This window comes from Saccostrea echinata, unplaced genomic scaffold (assembly GCF_033153115.1).
Source record: "Saccostrea echinata isolate AGI-Se365-2 ecotype Australia unplaced genomic scaffold, CSIRO_AGI_Sech_v1 ptg000054l, whole genome shotgun sequence".
Taxonomy (NCBI): Eukaryota; Metazoa; Mollusca; class Bivalvia; order Ostreida; family Ostreidae; genus Saccostrea; species Saccostrea echinata.
The window spans coordinates 67,934,303-67,961,891 of record NW_026889803.1 but is presented as its reverse complement, the minus strand read 5'-3'; the positions used below and the strand labels follow the sequence as shown (position 1 = coordinate 67,961,891).

At 34.8% G+C, this 27,589-nt stretch overlaps 1 long non-coding RNA gene across 1 annotated transcript; it reads right to left on the bottom strand.

Moving 5' to 3' along the window:
• Positions 1 to 68: 68 nt before the first annotated feature.
• LOC133171741 (uncharacterized) lies at positions 69 to 24,738 on the bottom strand. Its single transcript, XR_009718858.1, has 3 exons — positions 24,662 to 24,738; positions 16,659 to 16,694; positions 69 to 104 (listed from the first exon to the last, which is right to left on the bottom strand). It is a non-coding gene; the product is annotated as an uncharacterized LOC133171741 (long non-coding RNA).
• Between the last annotated feature and the right edge of the window lie 2,851 nt (positions 24,739 to 27,589).

Here is a 27,589-nt window from a genome sequence, read left to right as displayed (position 1 = left end):
TGGCTGGTAATCTGATGGACAGCTATCTACACATTCACAATACGCCTTCTCCTCCCTCACAATACAATGAGCATGAAAAGGACAGAAGCTAAGATCACAAGGAGCTGAAATTAAAGCATTAAAGACGTGTATTACAATTTCATCACCAACAGTAATTAGACCCATGGGCCTCCACACCCGAGCCTAACAAGGAAATTTTCCTGAGTCATGTTATCATTATAACGATACCATACCACGAAGTCGAGTGTATAAGTGTATATCACAAACTCAAGTAATGTATGCACCCCAAATATTGGGGGGAAACCTTGAAAACAAGAGGCCCATAGGCCACAAAGCTCATCTGAGTCACTATGAACCTGCTGTTCTTCATTATTAGATTTCCCCTCCCCCCATGTATTTCTATGTAAACCTTTGATCACATGTTGTGGCCCCATCCTACCCGAAAAGTAATTATTCAATTATACCTGAATCTATGCTACCTGAGGATGTTTCCAAATGAATATGACTAACCATGGCTTCCCTGTTCACGAGAACAAGATTTTTTTCTTTTTATTCTTGTAAAAAAAAAACACTCTGACACTCACTGTTTAGCCCTGCTAGTTTCTCTTCAAAATAATTTTGTTTTTAATTTTTTATATATATATAGTGGACCTTCAGACATTAGGACACCAGAGAAATGAATGCTTCAGCTTTTGGACAATTTTTCTTGGGAATATTAATTATCCAGGTTCAATCAAGGGTGTACGGGGATTTTCCCCCAGGTTTTATTGAACCCAGGGTAGACACCCGTACACCCTTGATTGAACCTGGATAACAAATTTATTCCCTATATAACCAAATAAAATCTTTAAACCCAAGTCCAACCAAATGGCCTTCAGCTTTCATAAAGTGTGCGATTCGTTTTTTAGACTCATTTCTCAATGAACAAAATAATTTATATAGTCAATCCTATATAGTTTTCTTAATGTCCAAAAACCATTTTGATTTAGTGTATAGAGGATCCTTAAGTTTCACTTTTTTTTTGTCCTCTGGTTCTCGAGAAGAATTTATAACATTTTTCTTTATTTTTTTTAATCTCCCTCTTGAATAGGGTCTTGCCCTTTGTTTGCAAATATGACTCTCTCCACCTAAGTACAATTTGTGACAATGTTTGTTGAAAAACTGTAGATTCCGAAATATATGTGAGGAATTAATTATCTCATAATTTCGTGAGAACACCACTTGCAAAATAAATTTACTTCCTTTTATTTTTATGGTACTGAAATCAGTATAAAATCTCTTGATCTACCGTCCACGTGAATTATTGTTCTCATGATTTGATGTCAAAGAGCTATTTTGCTAAAGTACTCACTAAAAATACGGAATCTACAGTATCAGTCCCAGTCGTTCTACAGAAAAAGTAAAAAAATTGTTCCAAAATCTTTAACTGGTCAATCTTCTGGAAATTGTTGGATCTGAAACCTTACCAATACAAACAAAATTACTAGATGTATATAATAAATGCACCAAAATTGTTTCCCTGGGATGCAAAGGGTATTTCATATTTTTTAGCTACCCCATCTTTGTCAAGGTGGGCCAAAAATAGCTGCAAATTTTTTTGTTTTAATTGGAGACCTCTCCTGAAAAAATCAGATTTAAAAAATCGGAGAGGGCTACATTATTGCAGCTAGGCCAAAATTTTTTTTTCCTCAAATACTTTAAAACCTAGATTTTGCATCTCAAATATTGCAATATTTTCCAATGCATACATATTTTACCATTAATTCCCTTGAGGTTGACTAGAAATTGTAGGAACATATATTCAAGTCTGAAAGTATAAACATAGTAATCAAAGATTACTAAGCTCACTTCGAGGAATGTTATCTAAGAGTATGGCAAATTTCACATCATATTTTTTCCTAGTTAGTGTGCATCCCGAAATCATTATCCGTGCAAGTATGGTTTAAGCAGGACTTATAGTTACTTGGAAATGGACCTGCTCCAAAAACTTTAACCTGTTTACTAATCAAGAAAATGCCTGCCATTTCCAACATCCAAAGCAAGTCTGGAAGTGTCCATCCCCAGATGCATCAATCATATCAGGCCACATAACTATAGAGCTACTCCAAAAACATTTCCCTGGTCACTCATCTGGAAAATGTAGGTCAGATTCAGCATCCAAAGCTGGTCTGGAAGTGCCCATCTCTAGATACATCATCCATGCTAATTTGGTTAAAGTATTGCTAAAATTCACTCATCTAGAAAATAAAGGTCAGATCCAGCATCTGAAGCAGGTTGGGAAGTGTTTAGTTTTTGTTTAGTTTAGGCATTTAGTTACTTGGGAATGGACCTGCACAAAAAACTTTAACCTGATCACTTGTCTGGAAAACGGAGGCAAGATACAGCATCCAAAGCAAGTCTGGTAGTGTCCATCCCTAGATGCATCATCCAATGACATCCATGCAAGTTTGGTCCTGGTAGGACTTATAGTTATTTGGAAATAGACTTTCTCCTAAAACTTTAACCGGGACGCCAACACCGACGCCGGGGGTATAGCATAAGCTCATCTTGACTTCGTCGTGCATAAGGTGGGATTGGGTGAAACAAAGCATGATTTAATGGTTATAATCATTTGAGGTCTACTAAAGTCAAGGCTGTAGATTTCCTAGGACCTACTCAGCTGATCTAGAAAAACTCTGACGTAGGATCTAGAGTTTCTTGAAATGGACCTTGACTATTCATCTGCATCATCTCTCATCAAAGTTTCACTTTGGTCCTGACCAGATGAGTTTATACTGACTTGGTAAATGGACCTGTTCCCAAAACCTTTATTTAAACTGGGATGACATCATAAAGGTAAAGCATCAGCTTATCTCAGCTCCGTTGAACAAAGCTAGAAATCTTAGATAATGTCTTATATTCATTCAAAAATTCATCATTTCTGGTAATGACGAGTGAAAAAAGCAAAAATCTGGGATGTAATTGATGTATTGATATATTTGGTAAATGTAACAACTCACATAATTAGTGTCTGTTTTAGCAGGAATCCTTAAATTCAATTCATTGATCAAAAACACATTAATTTTACTATCAATAAACAGTTTTTTTTTTTTAAAGAAAAGATTGGGGGCACCTTGTATCTAGATAAGTTTGTAATTAGCCAATGACACAGCATTTTTGCCTTCTTAGCTAAATGTCACTTAATATCAAGGTATAATGAAATACAAAGATGAAAGGAATGTTAACCAATGTCAAGGATTCCTTCAACCTTTAAATCGAGAGTGACAGTTGTATTCATTATGTGCTATGGAACATCTCTCTTACATTAATTTAATGGAAATTGTCTTCCCAACAAAAAAATCACAATGAAAAATCAAGTCTCTGAAAAAACAGGAAATGAAATGGAGACTAACAAAAAAATACCGTAATATGAATATTGTACGTCATTTACATACAGATGCCGAAAAACAATTGCTTCAACTCACAAATCATTATCTGATCAATCCCAGTTCACAGAAGCTATTTAACCCACTCAGGATGAATTAAATGAAAAATATTAATAACTTTCTCTATACATTTATTTTTCTGTGTGCTCTCTGTAGCCATTAGCTGGAGGAAATCAGAAGGCCATGCTTGGATTGGGGGACCTGATTAGCTGGACGGACTTGATGCCCACAGCGATTGCCAATCACCAGGAATTAATTCCTGGAACACAAAACCAGAAACTGGACTGACCTATTATACAATAAAATCAGATCCACCGACAAAACATCAATTATCTTCTGTGTTTTAGGACCACAGGATGAGTCGACCCAATCTGAACATTAAATTTGAGACATAAGTCAGTAAGTTAATACAATTATTTGTTCCTTAAAATCCAAAAAACAAAAAGCAATTCAATACACATATATCCCCCCCACAAAAAGTTTCAGTTATTATTAAGTCCATCATGTAAATGATGTAATATATGACAAAGCAATGATCGAAATAAAAAAAAAACCCACTTAAAGAGGCTGGGGGGTTGTGGCCAATTTTAGACTATATTGATCTCCTTTAGAAGAAGAGCTCCATATGAAGATATAGAAAATGATCAAATTTTAAAACTAAAATTTTTGAAATTTTTCTTTGCCAAATGATAGTTGACAGCTTAAGATATCATATCTAAAAAATTAAGTTAAATCTGGTGGTTAATTTGTGGTTAATTTGTTGACCCCCCAGCCTCCTTAAGTTTAATGAAATTTAGCATAAGGCACCTTTCTCAATACATTTTTAAGCAGTCCTATATAGGTATAAATCTATAATATTTAAATTCTTGGCCATTATGCATACATGATATATACCAATTATAAATCTTTGTAACTCTGACTCCACATGCCGAGATGTCCAGCAATTGTTCAAGCACAGGAACATTTTATTAAGTGACAAGACTTCTAGGAAACTGGCCTCCAAAAGGTCTGGTCACTTGGTGGATCCATCCTGGGTTTTCAAATTTTGACCTCAGAGATGTCCCTAAGTCTATGTATTGATTGTTAAATACCTATGAATTGACACATACATGGATTACAATTACCTTAAAGACTTTAATGTTACAAATTGCAATACACGTCCTATGATCTACACTTACAAGGTACATGCTGCAACACTACAATAGAATCACATTAATCAATGTCTGTTTTAATTTGTACTAATTAAGTCAACTTAATGAATTCTTTGTTCCTTGTTTTCCACCTATGGAGCCACTGTCTATTAGTATGTCTTACAGAACTACATTTATTTGCTGCACTGTCCCTCTGGTTCTAAGATAGAGTGACATGAAAACTACAAAATGTCCTCAGTTTAGCTACATCTGATTTCCCAGAAAGCCAGGGTAATTGCAGTCCAGAGACAAGTGGATTAAACAAGTGGCTTTCTCATTTATCACTTGTTAATCTCTGGCAGATTCCTCATTAAGGAGATAATACTTTTTTCTGGTCAGGAGTATTACTTCACATCAGTTCACTGAAAGCTTGGCGTTATACAAGGACCCCCTCAGCTCATCAGCTTGTAATGGTTATGTGACAACTGATCACTCCTATCTGACAATACCTCCATCAACAGCAAGAGATTGCATAAACCCCAAAGATTTTCCTCAAGTCAAATTCTCAAGTGAAACTTCTGTTGACAGTTTAAGAACACTGACATATTCCTAATCAAAGGTTTGTCAATCGATGCTGACATGACAACAGATACATATTATAATTGTCAAGCCATGATTTTTATTAACAATATCTCGATAACAGATTCTTCCCACACCAGTAAAAATATTTAAATGTAAATTTCACCAAATCCTTATGGTGTATCATATTCTTAATCTCAAAAAATCTCATTTGAACCCTTAATATTATCATTGAAGCCCTAGCTAGGCTAGGCTTTGAGCCATTATTTATTAAATCTATTACCAAGGGGTTTGAAAAGATATTAAATGATGGAATTCCTTGTTTTTTCAAAATAAAAAATATATGTATAAATGATCAAAATTAATGTAAAGTTTTTGCTGGTAATATTATTTCTTTAAAATTTTTTTAGAGCAAGTGTATGGTATCATAGGAGTCAAACACAGGTTTTTTACTTAATGGCTGCATGTTAACTCTTCAATTTCACAAAATAAGAAATGAAGTTCAAAACTACATGCATGTTTCTAAAACAAGTTCCAATTCTGTCCCTCAAACTATTCATGGTTATGACATAGAAGGAATCCCCTAAGAAAAGTTTCGGATCAATCCTGTTGTGATTTTAAGGTGAAGCAATATTAGTGAATCACTTCAATGCAAGGCTTTAATCTTATGTATCACAATTAATAAATGAATTTACTTAAGAAATAAGGTATCATTTTTAAACATCTATCGGGATATAAATACGGGTTGGTCACGAGATCAAATTCCATAAAGCCCGAAGGGCTTTATGGTAAATTTGATCTCATACCAACCCGTATTTATATCCGATAGATGTTTTAAAATGATACATTATTTCTTATATTTACATTTATGACTTATTCATATTTTATATTTGCCTGATTATAATCTTTAACGCATGAAATGTTTTATTTTTCAAACTCAACGGCAGGTATTTGATCCATTGTTTGCGCGTCCACCCTTTATGACGTCACTGAGAAATTACGTCGAACGTTTATGACGCGAGGAACCGGTGTTTATACGGATATAGATACGCGTTGCTTTCAATAGTGTTATATAAGGGGAAACATTTGCAAATGTAAATATATCAAATTATTTTCAAAACAGTTATTCTTAAAATTTAATTTTTTTTTAATTTTTTAAAAACAGATTCAATGCTTGATAATTGTAGTAAAATACCCAGACTATTAGAGTATACTAGAGTAGTACAATTTACATACATGGTCAGATTAGTGACTTGCATTTCTTTGGAGATCATTGTAAAATAAAATTAGGCATTTACTGTTTATCAGTCTCTTGAAATAGATAAAAATTTTAAAATGGCATTTGGGGGAGGGGGAGGGGGGATTTGTGACATTCCTAAGGCAAACAGAGAGGAAGAACTAAAAATTTACAAATTTTGAACTTCTTCCCAGAGATGTATACCAAAAAAATTGGGGGAAAAAAATCTATTATTTTTCAACTGAATTATGTATCGCACATTATATAAGGAATACATGTACTGAGATCTGTGATTCAAGCTGACCTCAAAATTGGCATTGCATCCAATTAAAATGCTTGAATGAATCTTGTCTTTTACAAGCCAACATCTACAGACACTATATAAATTTCAATCTTGAAACTGACAAACCTATCTCATAATAAAAATTCCAAATCATATTTTTATTAAAATTTAACCAGTGTTTGAGAAGCATTCTTCAAGAGCCAGTCTGTAGTATTCTAGCTTCAGTAAAGCTTTCAGGTGAAAAATCTTACCTGTATGATTGAGAAGGTTAGTATACAACAGAATCATGACAATGGCCAAAATACACCAGAAAAGTCCAAACAGACAACATAGAATGGCCAGAGAGTGTTTCTGCCAGCACAGGCGACACCAGGGGCCCAGGGACAGGAACGACATGTTTGCTTGCGAGTCGTCGTCTTCAGTGCTGGCCTCCGAGTATGAGATCTGGGGTCGAGGATCCTTAGCTCGTCCGGTTTCTGGCATTAGACAACGTTTTATGTCCAATATGAAATTCTAATTACTCTTGGTATTCATTTATTCACAATGATTATATTTTTTCACGTAATTGCTGAATGTCGGGTTCCAGTGATCATAAAATCCAATAGTGAATCTATTGCTTTCGATTAGAGAATATATAATTGGTACAGACCTTTAGGGTATAACATTGCATCAATTTGGCCTAACAAAAGGCAAACACTATCACAAATAATCTTCTGTTTGTTTACTACAGTAAATTACACACATTATTTTGGCTGCATTCTACTTTGCTTCAATGACTATCAAAAAGACTGTGTTCAAATCCAATTCATTTTTCCAGTAATCAGAATTAGATGCACTTTCTTTAATCAATTTTTTTTTCCTTTGATAATTGAATCACAATGCTTTGACATGAAAGACTATACCCCGAATCTGTCATTACTGTTCCAAGCCACTGCTTACTTGTACATCATCAGGACACTTGTACGCAGCTCCCAGGGAACAAAGCACGTCCTCCACTTAAATTGATTATGGCAATCATTTTCCCTCATTCATAATTACCATGATAATTAATAACAATATTCTTCTTTTTTTATATAAGCTGCTTACAATAAACACCAATAACTCATCCCCATTGTTCATTAAATGACCCACCAATTCCTGATTTTCTAATCCTCGATTCAGCAACGCTTGACTGTAAGATTCCTCCTTGTTAGTTTTCCCTTGCTTTATATTCACAGGATTTCATGGCAAATTTCTGAACCTCAGAGACAGAACAATGTAAAATCAACAATCCAAACACCTAACTTGATAGCACTCACTTGTCGACTGTTACTAAATATTATATTGTCCTTTTATTTTAGCACTTTATCCCCTAGTGAATCCTCAGAAAGTAGTGGAACACAGTCCTGATGGATAACACAGCTTCAATGCTCAAACTTGACAAAACTGAGCGTTTCCTGCACATCTATTGTTTTATACGCTCATAAAAGGTTTTAATTTATTCTTCAGGTCAATCAAATATTAATCAGATATTTCATTATTAACAACTCTCCCTCCGTACCTTGCAGTTTCCTCTATGAGTTTCTGTGGTGTTGAATTAATTTCCCCTGAAGACAATAAGTGCCCTGGCAAATACTCCACTGGGATTAAACCTGCAAATTCCTAACTTTTGAGACTCAAGGCCAAACCACTTAACTACAATTATGACACAGTACTTAGTACATCACACGATAGAGTACTTTTTATTCCTTTACAGGTGATTGATTACATATATAGCTCAATGAATTATTTAATTATAAATAACCTAAGGATACGCTGTTATTTTGTTAGGCATATTTCCATTTCTGAATATATGCAGTAAAATGATCAAAGTCTCTCCATTGTTAAAAGGCACTCGATAGTATATGCAGCTCTGAGTATTGATCGAGTCTGCTTAATTGATCCACAGTGACCAAAGAATGGAGGTTAATACTTACAAAGGCTGCTAACTAATTAATAAATTAATCAAGCAGTCTCTTCCTCGAGTACCTACTTGTAAACATATTTGTTTCTGCATTGTAAACTCAACTGACACCGAACAGGGTAATGATGTTAACACTTTTACACTCAATTGAGACAGTACAGAGTAACTTTTACGTTGCATTTTTACACTCAACTGACAAAATATAAAAGTAAAGATGTTTCACTTTTACACTCATCTGACAATGTACATTAAGTAAAGATGGTACACTTTTATACCTAACAAAGTATAGTGTAATTCATGTTACTTTTCTAAAACCAACTGACAAAATACAAAGTAAGAATTTTACATTTTTTCACCCAACACTTTTACACCCAACTGACAAAGTACAGAGTAATTTATGTTACATTTTTAAAACCCAACCGACAAAATACAAATATATTACACTTTTACACCCAACTGACACTTTTACACAAAACTGACAATGTAGAGATTAAGGATGTTACACTTATTCCTGACAATGTGCAGAGTATAAAGATGTTTATACATCTTTACAGTCAACTGACTGTAAAGATGTACACTTTTACAACTAAATGGCAGAAATTGTACAGATGTTACAATTTTAGTAAGTATTTCATTTTACCTTTTTTATTTTTTGCAATTAATTAAAACTCATGTGGGGAAAAAAAAAAACAGATAAATTATCCAAATTGACAATCAAAAGTACTGTATTAAAGTATCATAAGACACAAAACAGACAACTAAATGAAGTCACAAATATGAAAAGGTTTCAGAAAAATTCTTAATATTCTTCATGAAAACAAAACATCTTTTCCTATAGGCTTCAACAGTGTTGACAAGGCAATATAAGATGATATTTTATCTGCCAGGGGATTGCGCTTGGACAAGACCATGTTTATTCATGTACGACGGATTGGATGAGCAGGGTTTCCCAATACAAATCAGAAGATGGCAGGTTTTTTGTCTGTGGCACTGATTGGGTTTTCAGCAGATCAATCCTACCCCGGACCTTGAGATCTGATAAATCACACGACAGCTGATCCTTCATAGATTAAGAGGAGATGGGCCACGGTTTTTCCCGATGGAAAGTAGATTTTATGCAACGGTATTCAATCTTGGACGTGTATATGAACTCACATCTCTGGGTGGAAAACGCAGGATTTATATAGGATTTCAGAACTAGCAGGATTTATATAGGATATCAAAATTTGTTGGTTTAAAGAAAATTAAGTACAACAGTCTGAGCCTTTGTAGGAGATAAAGTTCTAAGCCTTCACCCTTTTTACATTGGCATTTGACTTTGACATCAGTTAAATATTTTATCATCCTTTTACCATGTTCACTAGGCTGCTTTTATGAACACATACTGCAGAGAGAATATAAGATGAGGCTCCAACTTTGACTGGAATTCATCAAACTTGGTGACCCCCTAAATTATTCTGTACCAGAGATGCAAGACAGCAAAGAAAGAATTCTAATAGAAAGTCTATGATAGCAGTACTTCTCTGGGCTACTAACCATAAGAATTCTTAATTTTACACTAGAAGTCTCTGATGAGAATAAGCTCTACTAGTTTTATAATTATAGGAGTGGTAGAACAAACACTTCTTTCAATTTCACATTTACAGAATTATGTATCATAAATTTTGCATCTATATAATTATATATCTTGAAGTGAAAACCTACTAAATCCAAGTAATAGCAAAATTTACCCATTTGTCATCGCTGGAACCTTTACTTTTGTAATGAATTCTCAATTTGATGAAAAACAAGAATTTCAAGTGTCATATTGCAACATGGCTATACAAACACCTCATAAAAGATCAAATAAGTTTTGTCAAAGACTTTAGATCTGTAGCACTGTGCTTAATGTTAGACGACACAATAAAGACAAAGCGTGCATAGAGAACATTAATCATACTAGGTGATGAGAGGAGGCTAACAGCTTTAAACAAACCACTTATGTCTAAACCGTTTAGCAAACTGCATATAATGCATAATACGCATCACTTCACTTTGACCATTAGTACCTAATAATGTTCACAGAGAAGAAGGACCAAAAGAACGACTCATTCTCATCACTGTGGGTCAAATTTGTCACATTCCCTTCCCACATGCACTTATCTCATATTGCTGCAGTTTAAAGATTTAGTCAAAGGGAAATGTTGCACTTTGAAGGTTTTCCTGTGATCTTTGACAACCCTTCCTTTAACAACATTTAAAGTTATTGTCGAGCTGTCATTTAAGACCAGCCTAGATGAACTATAATTGTGTCGTGTTTCAAGTCACTATTTCACCGAAGCTGAATTTACAGATCAAAGCCATAAAAAAGCACTAAAAAACATAATTCAATAATTCTCTGTACTCTCAAGGGTAAAACAATGGCTCTGACTTTAAAACGCAGACTTCTTAAGGCTTTCAAAACACCGGATGACCTTTTCTTTTATGACTAGTGTTAACATTGATTTGAAATTCCCAAATCAATTCCTCTCTGTTTTTAAAAACAAACTGTGAATTTCATCATGAAATTTAAATCTGAACATCATCTGTATGTGCAAAACAATATCTCCGACAGAGATAGAGTCGAAATATGACCTTTGTCCTTGACCTGACTTGACTTACATCTTTGACCTGACTTGACCTTAACCTTGCATGACCCTTTATCAAACACCAAGTTTTTTAATTTGTAGATTTTATCATCAAGGGTCAAATTCAGGCAAACAGGCTCACAAATATACAGAATAAAACATTATGTCCGGATCATAAAATCCTTGTAATGACTACTATATGTGTAATACAGCCTGAAAGTGGAATCATTTTTATTCAAAAAGCTAATTCAAAAAATCATTCACAGCTTCAAATATAATGACTGAGATAAATGTTTATATCTCTGAGATAACATTTCTCTGACACATTTCTGAGACATTTCTAATTTCCCAGCTTCTGAAATAACTGTTACTCTAATAAACATATCTCTGCATAACTGTATATTTCTTGGATATAATCTACATTCCTTGGAGGTAATTAAACATTTCTCTGTGATAACTTTACTTTTTTCTTCAGGTAACTGTATATTTCTCTGAGATGACATTTCCCTGAGATAACTACATTTTTCAGTAATAACTGTTTATTTCTCCGAGATAATTATATTTTTATGAGATAACTGTTCATGTCTCCCAGGTAACTTAAATCAGATAAGAAGTTTTCTGGCATTCCAATGTGCAGCTTTGTACCAGCACCACAGGATAACATACACAACATCATCAGGTCAGCACCACAGGATAACATACACCACATCATCACCAAAGGATAACATACACAACATCATCACGTCAGCACCACAGGATAACATACACCACATCATCACCACAGGATAACATACACCACATCATCACCACAGGATAACATACACAACATCATCACGTCAGCACCACAGGATATCATACACAACATCATCAGGTCAGCACCACCAACATCATGTAATCTGGATCCTTCCCCTTTCCAACATCATTATTCATGCCCTGTCTATTTAATCTACACCCTTTGGAAACAAATCACTCAGTCAATCTGTCATCCATCTTCTTTTAAATGAGCAGTTGTTAGGCCTCTTATTGGAACAAGAGGAACTCCGAAACTATAGATTGGTACCCACGTACCATTTCTCTTCAGAATTGTTGAGAGAGTTGTTGCAAAACATTTAAACCATCAAACTGGATTGAACCATCTAAAGCCTAGAGAGCATACCATGCCTTCATTCAATAGAATCAGCCTTGCTTCAAGTGCATCATGACATTGTAACAGCCCTAGATTCTGGCTCCACTGTTTCCTTTATAAAGTTAGACCTGTCACTGGCTTTTGACATTATTGCAGTTATGACTGACCACACTCAATTCTGTTTCAAGCGACTGGAACTAGCAGTTGGTATATCCAGATAAGCCCTCATATGGATACAGTCATATTTCTCGGAGAAGACCCGGAAAGAGACCATGGGATCAACACTTTCCAAAGATTTCCATCTTCAGTATGTTCAATGTGGTGTACTACAAGGATCTGTTTTAGGACCAAGACTCTATTCTCCAAACCTATTGGTGATATCTAGCTGTCAAAAATATAACACTCTGTACCACTGATATGCTAACAACACCCAAGCATACCAAGTTAGTTTTTAGACCTGGTAATGATTGGAATTAATCCATCATTTAACTTAACATCTGTATTTAGGAGACAGACTTGGATGTGCTTAAACTTAATTAGAATATGACAGAATTCATTGTCTTCACTTTACCATGCTTTACATACCATGTAGGTTTTTACCAAATAGAATTAATCCAACTTTTACTATAGACACTTCACTTATACTATGAGTTATTTTAACCTGTCATTATTATTTTTATAGTTTCCTTTTTTTTTAATTCAAAAGACATAGTATTTTCTCACAATTTTTATGTGAAGCATTTTAAAGAAGTTTACTAATTATAAAGGGTGCTTTAGATATGTTTAATAATAATAATTTTTTTTTAAAATTTTTCTATCAGATTACTACATTCTATTATTTCTATTTTATTTTTTTTATTTTTCTATTAGATAACTACATTTCTGTGAGGTAACTGTAAATTTCTTGAAGATAATTGTACATTTCTCCGATATAATTGTACATTTCTTCGATATAATTGTACATTTCTCCGATATAATTGTACATTTCTCCGATATAATTGTACATTTCTCTGATATAATTGTACATTTCCCTGAGATAACTTCATTTTTTTCCTGATATAACTATATATTTTTCTGAGATAATTGTACAAATCTCTAAGATAACTACAGTTGAACATCAATATCTCGAACACCAATATCTTGAATACCATGGGTATGTCAAAATGATTTGGAAGTCCCAACCACTTATTCCTTTAGTGATTTTACCCTCATCTCAAATCCCCAGATATCTCAAAGTTTTTTCTCGGTCCCATGGAGTTCGCAATAACGACAGACTTGTCGAAATCTGTCGGTCCTGTCGGCAAGGCTGATAAAAAATTGTCTGGACTGCTAACTCTCAAGAAAATGTCGGTCCAAATGACCGTTTGAAAAAATCGAGAGTGAAGCAAATTTTAAAAAGATCGGGATCGTGGTGTTCAGATGAAGGTCACAAAAACAGCAGAAATGGCCGTGTGGTGACGATGGTGGATTAAATTTGTTACAGCAAAGACATTAAAACATGCCATTTATGTCTCTGATTAAAGACTCTCTATTCCAAGAAAAGAAACTTGTGAGATTGAAGGCTGTTGAAAATAATAAAGGGCATTTTAGTGCAGTTATTTATTTTCCTTTCTCAGCGTCAAAATAAAGTACATGTATCTGGTCTGACAAATCTTTGTCCGGTCTGACAAAACATTTGACTTTGTCAGACCAAATGTCTGACTGTCACAATGATTTCAAAATTTCGACAAGTCTGTAACGAGGTTTGACTGTATATCTTTTTGAGATAACCATATATTTCTCTGATATAACTATACATATCTCTGAGATAACTGTATATTTCTCTGAGATACTATAAAAATCTCTGAGATACCTATACAAATCTCGGAGATACCTATACAAATCTCGGAGATACTATACAAATCTCTGAGATACCTATACAAATGTCAGAGATACTATACAAATCTCTGAGATACCTATACAAATCTCCGAGATACCTATACGAATCTCTGAGATACCTAAACAAATCTCTGAGATACCTATACAAATCTCTGAGATAACTATACAAATCTCTGAGATACCTATACATATCTCTGAGATACTGTGACGAAGTTGATTTTTTTTTTTGTATATACTGTTTTAATTTCGGTTTTAACGGGTTTCCTTACTATTGAGGTTGTTTTGTTACGAGTATATAAAGGGACCGGTTTTGTAAGAGTGGTCAGATCTAGTTTGGTGTCCGGTATAGTGACCAGCCGGAGGTGTGCCACGTTTGTTGTTTTCCCCTGCATGATTATACAAGTGGCGAATATATTTCGGTGAGATATAGCACCGAATTTAACAGGTAGCCATATAACTTGTTTGGAGGACTATTGCAGCGTGTGTATGCAGTTCTAGCCGGTAAGAGTGTTCAAATAATGTAAATAGTTGATTTATTGTTATAATTTCCGGTTTTCAGTTGTAATATAGGTTAGGTTTTTGTAAACGTAAATTCATTTCAGTGCATAAGGTGCTGAGAGAATATTGTGTACATAGAAGACGGGCTGAGGGTCAGTTGACGACTTTTATAAGCGTTTGAGGTCAGTGGGGAGCGTTGGATGGAGGGCCAGTCATGTCATGTTCAATCGTCGATGCTGAACAAGAACCGATGTTGTAGGATAACCGCAGTGGGAGGCGATAGACCCGGGGCTACGGTTAAAGCAACTACCACGTGGTGACGAGAGAACGGTACTGGCGGATGCACGTGTGGTGTGACTTCCGGTGAACCTTTATAAGCAGCTGTGATATAGTAACTATTGAGTAACTTTCAGCCGTTTAAGAAAAGGAATTTATTTTTTGAAGTATATATAATTATTAACCAAAATTATTTGAGCTTTTTCAAATATTATTTAAGTCAATTTTGGTGAATTTTTCATTTGATATAATAGCTGATACTTACTGAATCAGAATTGTAGAAATTAATATTGAATTAATGTAAAGTATCGGAATTGGTGAAAACTGAGTTAACAGTTTACTATTACATTTATTTCATTTTCGGTGTGTGAGCCTGTATGTGAGAGTGAGTGAGTGACATAGAATTTATTTGTTTTCTATTTTATTTATTTTGTGTAAATAAATTTATTTGTTTATTCTGATTGATATCGTTTTCCTTCTCAACTCTACAAAATCCAAAAGAACTCATTACAGATACCTATACAAATCTCGGAAATAACTATACATATCTCTGAGATATTATACAAATCTCTGAGATAACTATACAAATCTCTGAGATACCTATACAAATCTCTGAGATAACTATACATATCTCTGAGATAACTATATAAATCTCTGAGATAACTATACAAATCTCTGAGATACCTATACAAATCTCTGAGATAACTATACAAATCTCTGAGATAACTATACAAATCTCTGAGATAACTATATAAATCTCTGAGATAACTATACAAATCTCTGAGATAACTATATAAATCTCTGAGATAACTATATAAATCTCTGAGATAACTATACATATCTCTGAGATAACTATACAAATCTCTGAGATAACTATATAAATCTCTGAGATAACTATACAAATCTCTGAGATGACTGTATATTTCTCTGAGATAAATAAATATTTCTATAACTGTATATTTCTCCAAAATAAATGCAACATTTCACTGAGATAACTGTTAATTTCTCTGACACAGCATCTCTGTTGGAGAAGCAATGAGAAGTGTGTTTCCTTTCTGAAATACTATTTGAAAGTATTTTATCTTGGTATGCTACTGTTTACGTGGGAAGACACTTGACACAACTAGGATATGAGCAAATAGTTTGAAATATATTTACGTAATTAATTTTGTTTACCAACATTATCAATAATCATGTCCTCTGTTAACTTGGTACTGTCATGGGAAATGTTAAACACCTACTCCAGTCCCTTCATCAGGTGTCATAGCAGCTCAAATTCAATTTTCAAACAGAGCAACGACATTTAATTATATCTATGTAACTGACTTTATAATTATACTAACCAGACCTATAAAAGCAGGAAGACAATAATTTAATGTTCTTGACACTTCCCAGTCTTTGGCCTTCTCTTGCATGGAGCGCATTCCAATTTTATTATTTTTTTTCTTCAAATGAACATTGCTGAGTGTTTTAGATCTCCATGAAAGACGAGATTAAGGTCGGAATCTGTTCTAGAACACAATTGTGTTATGCATTGTAACCGAACACACTAATGTACATTATAGATTTTAAATTCATACAAATCTTTATACTAAAACTGTGATGTCTTCACATAATCTCAAATTATGGCATTACAATAAATTTCAGTAATTACAGTCAAGAGAGAGTTCATACTCACATTTCGTCTTCTTTGGCGGAACATCATATGGAATATCTGTAGAAAAATATAAATAATCATCAAAATACATTCAAAGAGGTAATTACTTCTACTATATATACATGCTTTATATATGTAATATAATTACTCTGCAGTTCTTGATATTGCTGATTTGGGGGGGGGGGGAAATTATTCATGTGACAATTGTGTATCATATTCTTTAAAAACTTAAAATGACATCAATATAAATTGATGGATTGACACACATTTAAGGTGTATTACAAACAAGATATGGATTTAAAACCCCAATTCTTCCTTTGACTTTTTACTCTAAACACCTGGCCATATTAACTCCTTAATTCTGATCAAATATGGTTTACCTTTGGTACTTAATCTCTGATATGTCAGGTATCAAGTCAGGAGTGAGTATGAATTTTCATCTCAAACATGGACATCTGGACATTTATCTGTCTATCCCTTTCTCTGTCAGTTCTAGATACTGATGTTTACAATTATATTTTTTTGTTCTGTGCAGTTAACCCTCCTGCTGTTATGGTTAATATTAGAGTTATATATGGACAAACAGACAAACCAATTAATGTATATACACCCCTGTCCTCAAACAAAGATTAACCAATATTTACATCCACTGAATATTATTTCCTTTATTTCTTATAAAAACCATTGCCATTAATCAGTCCATAAACAACACTAAGCAAGCCACCTGCGTAGATTTCTTAAGCAACAGCTGTTCCATCAATTATGCATACAATGACATACACATCTATAATACAATATTTAACATATTTAATTTACTTTGATTTTTTTTTAAATAGATATAAATATAAACAATAAAATGTCTTTCTTTCTTTGTTAGTATGGCAATGAATGTCGCAGCTATTGCAGAAAAAATTCACAAAACCCGCTTATGCGGGTTATTTATTTTTTCTGCAACAGCTGCAACATTAATTCCCGTACTAACAACCAAAGAAAGCATTTTTAGACACAGTCCTTAGATTTACAGTAAATGGAACCATACATTAAGTTCTGCTTCTTATTTATAAATATATCAATATTATTCCCAAACACAGTTTAATAACCAGTACTAATCTTCTGTTTTAAAGAGATATTTAAACAGAAGCCCTAGTGGAGCCTTAATTAGGGCTTGACTTTGTATATATATATATATATATATACATTGTACATGGTGTACATATCCCCCAAAAAGGAGACTAAAAACCAAGCATCTAATACTTCCAGCACACCCAAGTTATTATCTAACCCAATAAGGTGAATTATTACGTATCATGTGAAACAATGGAGTCCCATGTGTCGAACTTCACAATACAGATATTCAAGTTCACGTAATTACTTATTGATTAAGTTGATGTGGGGCCAGTCACTAACCGCTCAGGCTTCAGCTCTGCCAACTCTATCATTAAAATTCATATTTGATGTAATTCTTTTTACCATTTTCTGCTAACTGTGCCAGATTTATGAGATATTTATTGCATTTTTTCCTCCATTACCTTCAAAGGCAAAAAGGAAATTATCACATCTGTTTCTCATCTCTAATGGAGGACTGAGAGATACCAACAAATAAGGAAGCCCCGTTAGTCCCTACTCATCACCGTCAAACCTTGTCAATTCTCAATAAATACATCACACATATGTACCACAGTTAAGTTCAGTAGTCCAGTATCATCTTAGTGACTTCTTATTTTCATTTTGCTTACTATGTACTTAACTTAATAATTGGTATGATTGGTTTAAGGTTTTAATGCTAGAAATACTAAGTATTATTGATGTTTAAGCAAGAGTATAGACTTGGGAATCATGACAAAACTAAGAAACATCTCACTGACAGTTAAACTAACAAGAGTAAAGACCAGACAATGCATGCATAAGTGAGATTAAAGTCTGTCATCAATAAACTTGAGAGAGAGAGAGAGAGATAGAGAGAGAGAGGGAGGTATAGGTAAAGAGACAGACTCTCCTAGACAGATATAGAAAAATATACCAATAGATGGAAGGCCAAACACTGGGGGTTAGAGTGTCCCTCCAAGACAGACAGACATAGAAAAATATACCAATAGATGGAAGGCCAAACACTGGGGGTTAGAGTGTCCCTCCAAGACAGACAGACATAGAAAAATATACCAATAGATGGAAGGCCAAACACTGGGGGTTAGAGTGTCCCTCCAAGACAGACAGACATAGAAAAATATACCAATAGATGGAAGGCCAAACACTGGGGGGGTTAGAGTGTCCCTCTAAGACAGACAGACATAGAAAAATATACCAATAGATGGAAGGCCAAACACTGGGGGGTTAGAGTGTCCCTCCAAGACAGACAGACATAGAAAAATATACCAATAGATGGAAGGCCAAACACTGGGGGTTAGAGTGTCTCTCTAAGACAGACAGACATAGAAAAATATACCAATAGGTGGAAGGCCAAACACTGGGGGTTAGAGTGTCTCTCTAAGACAGACAGACATAGACAAATGTACTAATAAACAGACAGCCAGACTAGGGGTTAAAGTGTCTATCCAAGACAGTCACAGACAAATGTACCAATAGACAGACAGCCAGACACTGGGGGTAAGAGTGTCTCTCCAAGACAGACAGAAGATAGATAGAAGGCCAAACACTAGGAGTTCAAGTTCCTCTCCAAGACAAACAGACAGACTGACAGACAGAAAAGATAGATTAGACAATGGGGGTTAGAGTGCCTCTGCAAGACAGACAGACTGACTGACAGAATAGAGAGAGGGACAGACACTGGGGGTTAGAGTGCCTCTCTAACACAGACAGACAGAAAGAATAGATAGATGGCCAGACACTGGGGGTGTTAGAGTGCCTCTCCAACACAGACAGACTGACAGACAGAATATAGGGCCAGACACAGGGAAGTTAGAGTGCCTCTCCAACACAGACAGAATAGATAGGTGGGTCAGACAACGAAAGTTAAGAGTGCCTCTCCCAGACAAACAAGATCACACAGATGAACAGACCGATATGATGCTAAAGATTATAGGACACTTGTAACAACATTCAACAACTCTGTGTATTACTATATTTCAAATTACCCTTGGAAAATAAATGATTTATTAATCTGAATATAGTCAATATGCATCTGTTTGTATGAGAAGATATCATTTCATTGATCAGATATTTCATTTTAATTCCTGGCATGTTCCTAATGCAGATCAGAATGATAGAATCTATGAAATACCACTGTATTATTTTCCAGTACACAACTGGCATACTTCATTATAACAGAGTCCCTCATCTTCAGTGACACGTTCTTCACATTGGGAATCATTTAGCAAGGATTCTCAGTGGTTTTAAATGAATACAAAATATCTCCTGGTATACACCTGGGAATTCGCGGGACGAGGCTAGAATTTATTTATGTAAAACACCGTAACATGTCATGACAGACAGCAGAATAGGAGAGTTCTCAAGGGAGATCACTCCTGACTGATCGCACTTCTAACTGTTGTGATGTAACACAGCTTTCATAGCGCAATCAGTCACATTAAAAATGTCAACTCAAATTTTTATCCCAATAAACGTAACCATGTAATTTAAACATACAAATAAATATAAAAGTGGAAAAAAAATGTTCTTTCAATGTGAACCCAAGGACCAACAACTGACTTACGGAAAATAATTGATCGATTATTATTGTTTAACGCCGAGTCAGCAATATTTCAGCCATATTTCGGTGAAGAAAAATAATTAAACATATCACTGGAAGGAATTTTATAATTTCTCTACAGTTTACATTTTTAAAAAGTCAAACATAATGTGGCAGGGGATGCTCACTCCTCCATGGCACCTGACCCCACCTCTGATGTTTTAGAGGTTCTTGTTTGCTCTGCTCCAAAATTTCCATTGTTTAATGGACTTTTGAGCTTGAATACTGTTCGTTATTTCCATAAATTTCATCAATTACATACAAGCAGCCCAAGGGCCTTGAATCACTGATAAACTGTACAACCTATCACTTCTGTTTGAAGCCTCTCAGTATCCTGTATATTTAGATAAACCCTTGAAATTCCAAAGGTAGGCCATCGTGACGTACATTTTAGAAGAAACACTATGAGAACCCAAGACGATTCTAAGCCAATTAGTACCTGAGAGTTGGTCATGGTGACCTACTTATCACTTGTCATTCTCTGAGGACCCAAGATGCATCAACTAAGTTTGATGATTCTAATCCAATTAATACCTAACTTATTTTTAAAATTATAACCATAAAATTTCAAAAATAGGTCACAGTGACCTCCTTTTCAGATGACATACTTTGAGGATCCAAGATGCATCAACTGCCAAATTTTGATGATTCTAAGCCAAATAGTACCTGAAAATATTAATTACAGCCATAAATTTTCAAAAGTAGGTCTGGTGACCTACTTTTCAGTTGACTTACTTCAAAGACCCAAGATGCATCAAGGGTCTAAGTTTGATGATTCTAAGCCAATTAGTACCCAAAATATTTAATTATAGTCATATAAATTGAAAAGTAGGTCACAGTGACCTACTTTTCAGTCTACCTACTCCGAGGACCCAAGATGCATCAACTGATAAATTTTGATGATTCTAAGCCAAATAGTACCCGAAAATATAATAAAATACAGCCATAAAATTTCAAAAGTTGGTCATAGTGACCTACTTTTCAGTCCACTTACTCTGAACACCCAAGATGCATCAACTGACAAAGTTTGATGATTCAAAGCCAAGTAGTACCTGAAAAATTCAACTATAGTCATATAAATTGAAAAGTAGGTCAAAGTGACCTACTTTTCAGTTGTCGTTTTTTGAGGACCCAAGATGCATCATCTTACAAAGTTTTATGATCATAGGCCTTAAAATATCCAAATTATGCCTCTAAAACGCTTTGAAATCGAATGCCTGCAAAGTTCAAAAAGTAGGTCACTGTGACCTACTTTTTAATAAATATGTTTTATGGCCCCAAGATGCATCATCTTACAAGATTCAATGATTCTAAACCTCTCAGTATTCGAATTAATGACCTTAATTGTTTTGAAAAAGATTAACCATAAATTTCAAAAAGTAGGTCATGGTGACCTACTTTTTAGTCGACGTACTCCGAGGACCCAAGATACATCAACTGACAAAGTTTGATGATCATAGACCTTAAATTGTTCAAAATATGCCTCTAAATCATTTTGAAAAAGAATGGCCAAAGTAGGTCACCATGACCTACTTTTGAGTCAACATGATTTGAAGTCCTTAGATGCATCAACTGACAAGATTTGATGATCCTAGTCTTTATAGAAAGCAAAATATCAACATTTTAATGAAATGTAATTTTTGGTCAACTCTGAAGTGACCTTGAGACCACGCCCTTTGCCCCAGGGTAAATCCCCATGCAAATTTTAATCTATGACATATCCTCATCCTTTTGTGTAAGTTTGGTGATAATCTGCCCAGTGGTTCTTGACAAGATTTTTTAGCAACCAGTACTTTTGTTTCTATTATCCTAATTATCTCCCCTTGTTTAAGGGTCACAAACCTAGTTTTAGTATAAACGGGAGCCCTTGGGCCAAGGATACCCTGTGACAAATTTGACCACAAGTTTCATTTTTCAGGCCCAGTGGTTCTATATAAGATTTTTAAGGTTTTTTCCTACACATTTCAATGAAAAACTTTGATTCCCCCAAGGGGCAAAGGTTTGAACAATTTAGAATCTACACTACTTCTGGAAGCTTTCATGTTTCATCTTTTCTGGAACAGTGCTTTTGGGAAAAGATTTTTAAAGGTTTTCTTATAAATATATTTCAATGTAAACCTTTGATTCCCTAGTTGTGGCCCCATCCTAACCCAGGAACCATGATTTGAATGAAATGTGAGGATTACAAACAGTTATCATGCTAATAAGACTAATAAAACAATTATACAAACTGTAAGCAGAGCAAAGGTGGACTTCTGAAAACAGAGATGGGATCATGTGCCATGGAGGAGTGAGCATCCCCTGTAAACTTGTTTCACCCATCATGATCAGGTAAATGGAAAAATCTGTATACAATCCGGTATTAAAAAAAATAGACTTACAATTTCGATGAAAAACATCAGTCAACATTCAACATAATGATAGATTGTATATAATTTGCAGACAAGGTCATTGTATTGATCATAGAATTTGGGAAATGTTGACTTAAAATGAGATTGTTGATATCTTTGTATTGTCAACTTATTTGTCAGTAGCCTGCCTCATTTCAGAATTTGGTCATACATTGGACATGCTATTGCATATCGAATCAACTGAGACATAAACCCCACATGTAGGTGAAAATGGTATATTGCTACATAGATACCAGAAGTTTACTATAGAAAAGTTGAAGTCATCAAGTTTGCCATCAATGTCTTTTTCTTGTTAAACATCCAAATACAAAATAGATGCGTCAGACTCTGTGGTGATTTTTATTTCGAGTTCAAAGGGATACATATATATATTGAATCAATGTAGGAATAAAAATGAATATTGAACAAGTTAGAATTCACACTACCTCAGGAAGATTCCACATAAGTCTCACCTTTTCTTGCCCAGTAGTTCTTGAGAAGAAATTTTTTTTTAGGACCTCAATTATTTTTCCTTTTCTTGATTATTTCCCCTTGGAAAGGGGATTGGTCCTTCATTTAAACAAAATAAATTACCGTTTACCCAAAAATACTTTGTGCCAACTTCAGTTAAAATTGGCCCAGTTTTTCATGAGAAGAAGTTGAAAATGTGAAAAGTTTATAGATGGATGGATAGACAGAAAACATGTTCATCTCTTACCTCACAAAATTTACTGAATTTTGAAAAAGAAAAATTAGATTCAAAGAGCTAATCTTTTGGGAAAAAAATATATTAATTAAAAACACCTTTTAGAACTACTGCTTATGAAAAGATTCTTACTTTGTTATAAGCAGGTCTTCACTACATGTATATTCATATACTCTATAAATAAAGTTTTAATATGTATAAAGCACTATGAAAATTTTCAAATGTCCCAGAACAGTCGTAACAGTGCTTAAAACTGCTAGGCACCAATGTTTTAAACTTTGTACTAATCCATCATCAGCGAGGAACAATCTCAGCAATGACAAGCATGACAGAGAAGTGGATTAAGTGTTTTTATGACCTGGCCTCTCCAGACTTCACACAGAATCATTAATTTCTGAACTGCCTCTGATCTATCAATTCCTCTATCAGATCACCTGAGTTAAGGCCACTTAACATTTACAGAGTTCTAAGTTATTTCTTCTGTTCAAACACATTCCTGGTGCAAGGGTCCAGGGACCTTGACGATTGCCTGAGAACAATGCAGTTGCATACTGTTGAAAAAATGCAGTTATACACTGCTGAATCAATGTAGTTACATACTGCTGAATGAATGACTTCCATTATGGGTTCATCCTAAGGGCAGAATTTTTCAAGACATTTATGCATTAGTTGAACTTGATACTAAGACTGCGGCAGACTTAAAGTAATGAAATGCAGTGTCTCTGTCACAATTAAAACACGTAGTCCACGGGCCTCTGTACTAATCTGGATTACCTTCCCTTCTTGACAAGAATGATTAACTCAACATGCTCAATGCAGTTGAATCATGCTAATAGTAATAAATGGGAATTATGTCTAAATATTACAAAATATTATCAACCCCTCCACATCTGCTATGTACAGGGACCTATATACTAGTTAGTATATAGGTCCCTGCTATGTATTCAATTTCATTGAATCTGTTGCTATTAGGGATGGAATACCTTCAGTCATAAATTAATAATTATCTGATGAGAAAATGAAAATAAAAATGACAAATATCACTGCAATTAAGATTTAGTTTAAAGAAAGTTTTAAAAATATTTTACTCATAATTTTTACACATGTTATCATAAACCAATTATTTTAATATCGAACTGATAAAGAAGATCGTCTCATTTCCCCATGATCGGCCGCTTCTGCGGCTGATAATGAAACCATTTAAAGTCCATTATAAATGTACCTGCAACTTAGAATTGTCACACCTGTTCAATGAAAGAGAAGCTATGGCTACACCAGGACAAAGTCTACGCTAACTATCACCAGTCCTCCGCATCACTAGTCTAGGCCTACCTTGCTTCACCCTCCACAATTCCCGCCATCCGGTATATAACGTCAAAAACCGAAATGGGAACTTGCAAATTTCCGGTTCAGTCAAAGGCACCTCGGGGAGGGAGGGGGCGGGGGGGGGGGTGTAAATATTGACAACAGAGAAAAACCACCAAGTTTAGATGAATATATCATCCGCAAAATAATAAAATTCACAATGTCATTTCATGTAACCAGAGAGATAAAATAACATATATATATATATTTATATATCAGCATACTACTTAAACATACATTGATCCTAGCGGCGTAACCTCAACAGTTTTACATCAATGTATTACCCTCCTCCCATCATTGATAAATTTTTCTGACATAATTTAGCAGAAAATTTGTTGCAAAAGTATATCAACGGGTTTCAATTCTATAAACGCGATTTATTTTTGTTTATTGTTTCGTTTGTTTGTTTGTTGGGTTTTTTGTTTGTTATTTTTAAAGGGGGGTGTAGACGTGTGCTACCAGGGACGTATATACAAAAAGGATGGTCAACTCCTTCAGCTCCATGTTTATTTGCCCAAAACGTCACACAAAACACTACAAGTTTTTCAAACTACGTTTATTCCCAGTAAATTAGAGTTTGTTTTCTGATAAATATCAGAAAGTATTAACACCAAAACTTCTTGCAAACTATTTGGCTGACAGAAACAGCACCAGATGATTGGAAGGTTGGTCTCAAAGTGAAGCTACTCAAGAATGGTGACTTAGCCGACACAAATAATTGGAGAGGAATTATGTTGCTATCATGCAGTTACCAGCAAAGTCTTAAGCAGAGTCATATTAAACAGAATGGCCTCAGTGGTAGACCCATACCTTCGTAAAGAACAAGCTGGATTCAGAAAAGGAAAATCATGCACAGATCAGCAGATATTTTCCTTAAGGCAAAAGAACAGAGCAATGAATGGAACACAACGCTGTATGCCAACTTCATCGACTTTGCCAAAGCATTTGACAGTATAAATCGTCCTGCTTTTAGGAAGATAATCACACATTATGGCGTCCCTGACAAGATCATTTCCAATCTTCAGATGCTTTACAAGGACTTCCAAGCAAAGGTGATTTGCGGCACAGAACTGACAGATAGTTTCCCAATCTAAACGGGGTATGACAGGGATGTCTGCTTTCACCGTTGCTCTTTACTTTCTGCATAGACTGGCTTATGAAAATCACTACTAGTCAGGCCAAAAAATAATATCCTGGACATTTCTACAGTCACTCGAAGATCTTGACTTTGTAGATGATATCTTAATGAAGATAAAGAAGTTACAGCAAACAACAACAGAATAGAAGAAGTAGACAATTTTATCTATCTTGGCAGCAAAATCACAGCCAATGGAGATTTCACCATGGACGTAGAAAATAGAATTTAGCAAAAGCCCGTGCCACCGTTGCAAACCTACTGAACATCTGGAAGTCTTCAATTATCAGAACGAGATCCAAAAGAAGGATATTCAAAACAAATATTATTGAGGTCCTCCACTATGGATCTGAGTCCTGGAAGGTGACAAACAACATCACCCAAAATATAGATACCTTCCAAATAAGATGCCTCCGTAGAACACTAATTTCTGGCCGAACAAGATCAGCAATGAGGAGCTGTATGAAAGAACACAAACAGCTGCCATATCCGACCAGATTAAAGAGAAACGACGGAATTGGATTGGCTATGTCCTGAGAATGGAAACATCGGATATACCGAGGGTAGCCTTAAGATGGACTCCACCAGGGAAACGAAACAGAGGGCGACCAAAGGAGACATGGCGACGTCCATTAGAAAAGAGATGAAAAATCAGGGATGGACTTTAGGCGTGGTGGAGCAAATGTCAGCGGACAGGACAGGCAGAGATGGAGGTCCTCGATGCAGGCCTTATGTGCTCAAAGCACGAAGAGGACTAACTACATTTAAGTAAATAAGTTTCTGATAAACGTTGTTTATTGGAATGATTTTTTATTAAATTTTCAAGCACACATTATAAAACAATTTAAATACACGTATAAAGAAAACAAACACAAAATTTGACAAATTCTTTGTTAAATATAACAAGGTAGTTTACAATTTGATCTTTGTCCTTTTGAAAGGAAAGATAATTTATAAGAAAAATGTCGAAACGGCCCGGGGTCTATATCGGGGGGGGGGGGGGTCCTGGCCTCAAGCACCTGTGATTTGCAGTTGTAGTATATTCAAATTAATTTTTACTAGCTTACCAACTTATAATTTTTATTCATCACTTTTTCCACTGTAATAATTATCCAGAAAATCATTAAAAAAATTGCGTTCATGTCTTGCACACTCCCACGTCGGGGAGTGCCTATAGTAAACTTTTTAAAAATAAAATCATAAATAAATAATTATCTGATGAGAAATGAAAATAAACTGAAACATAATAACAACAATTAATACATATTTTATAAATGTTATAATTCAGAACTATTTGAAACAACAAAGAAATATCATCTCATTTCCCCATGCGCACTTTCTAACACAACCAATGATAGATCGTCCGCTCCTGCGTAACCCACCCATCTCCCTTTCCGCGAATTCTTTTTAAGACGCGATATACATGGATTCCTAACATAAAACCCATAATTTGATATAATTTTCCATTTTTGTTACGATAAAGAGATTATCCCTCTACAGGTATATTAATCAAAATTAAAATCAATAAACTAACTTAAACCTAGGTTTAATACATGTACCATTACTACCATGCAAAAGTTTTATACAGACTTCCGGGTGGCACCCATCCCCACCCCCTCCCGCTTGCCGTATCATAGCCCAGCCACGAAC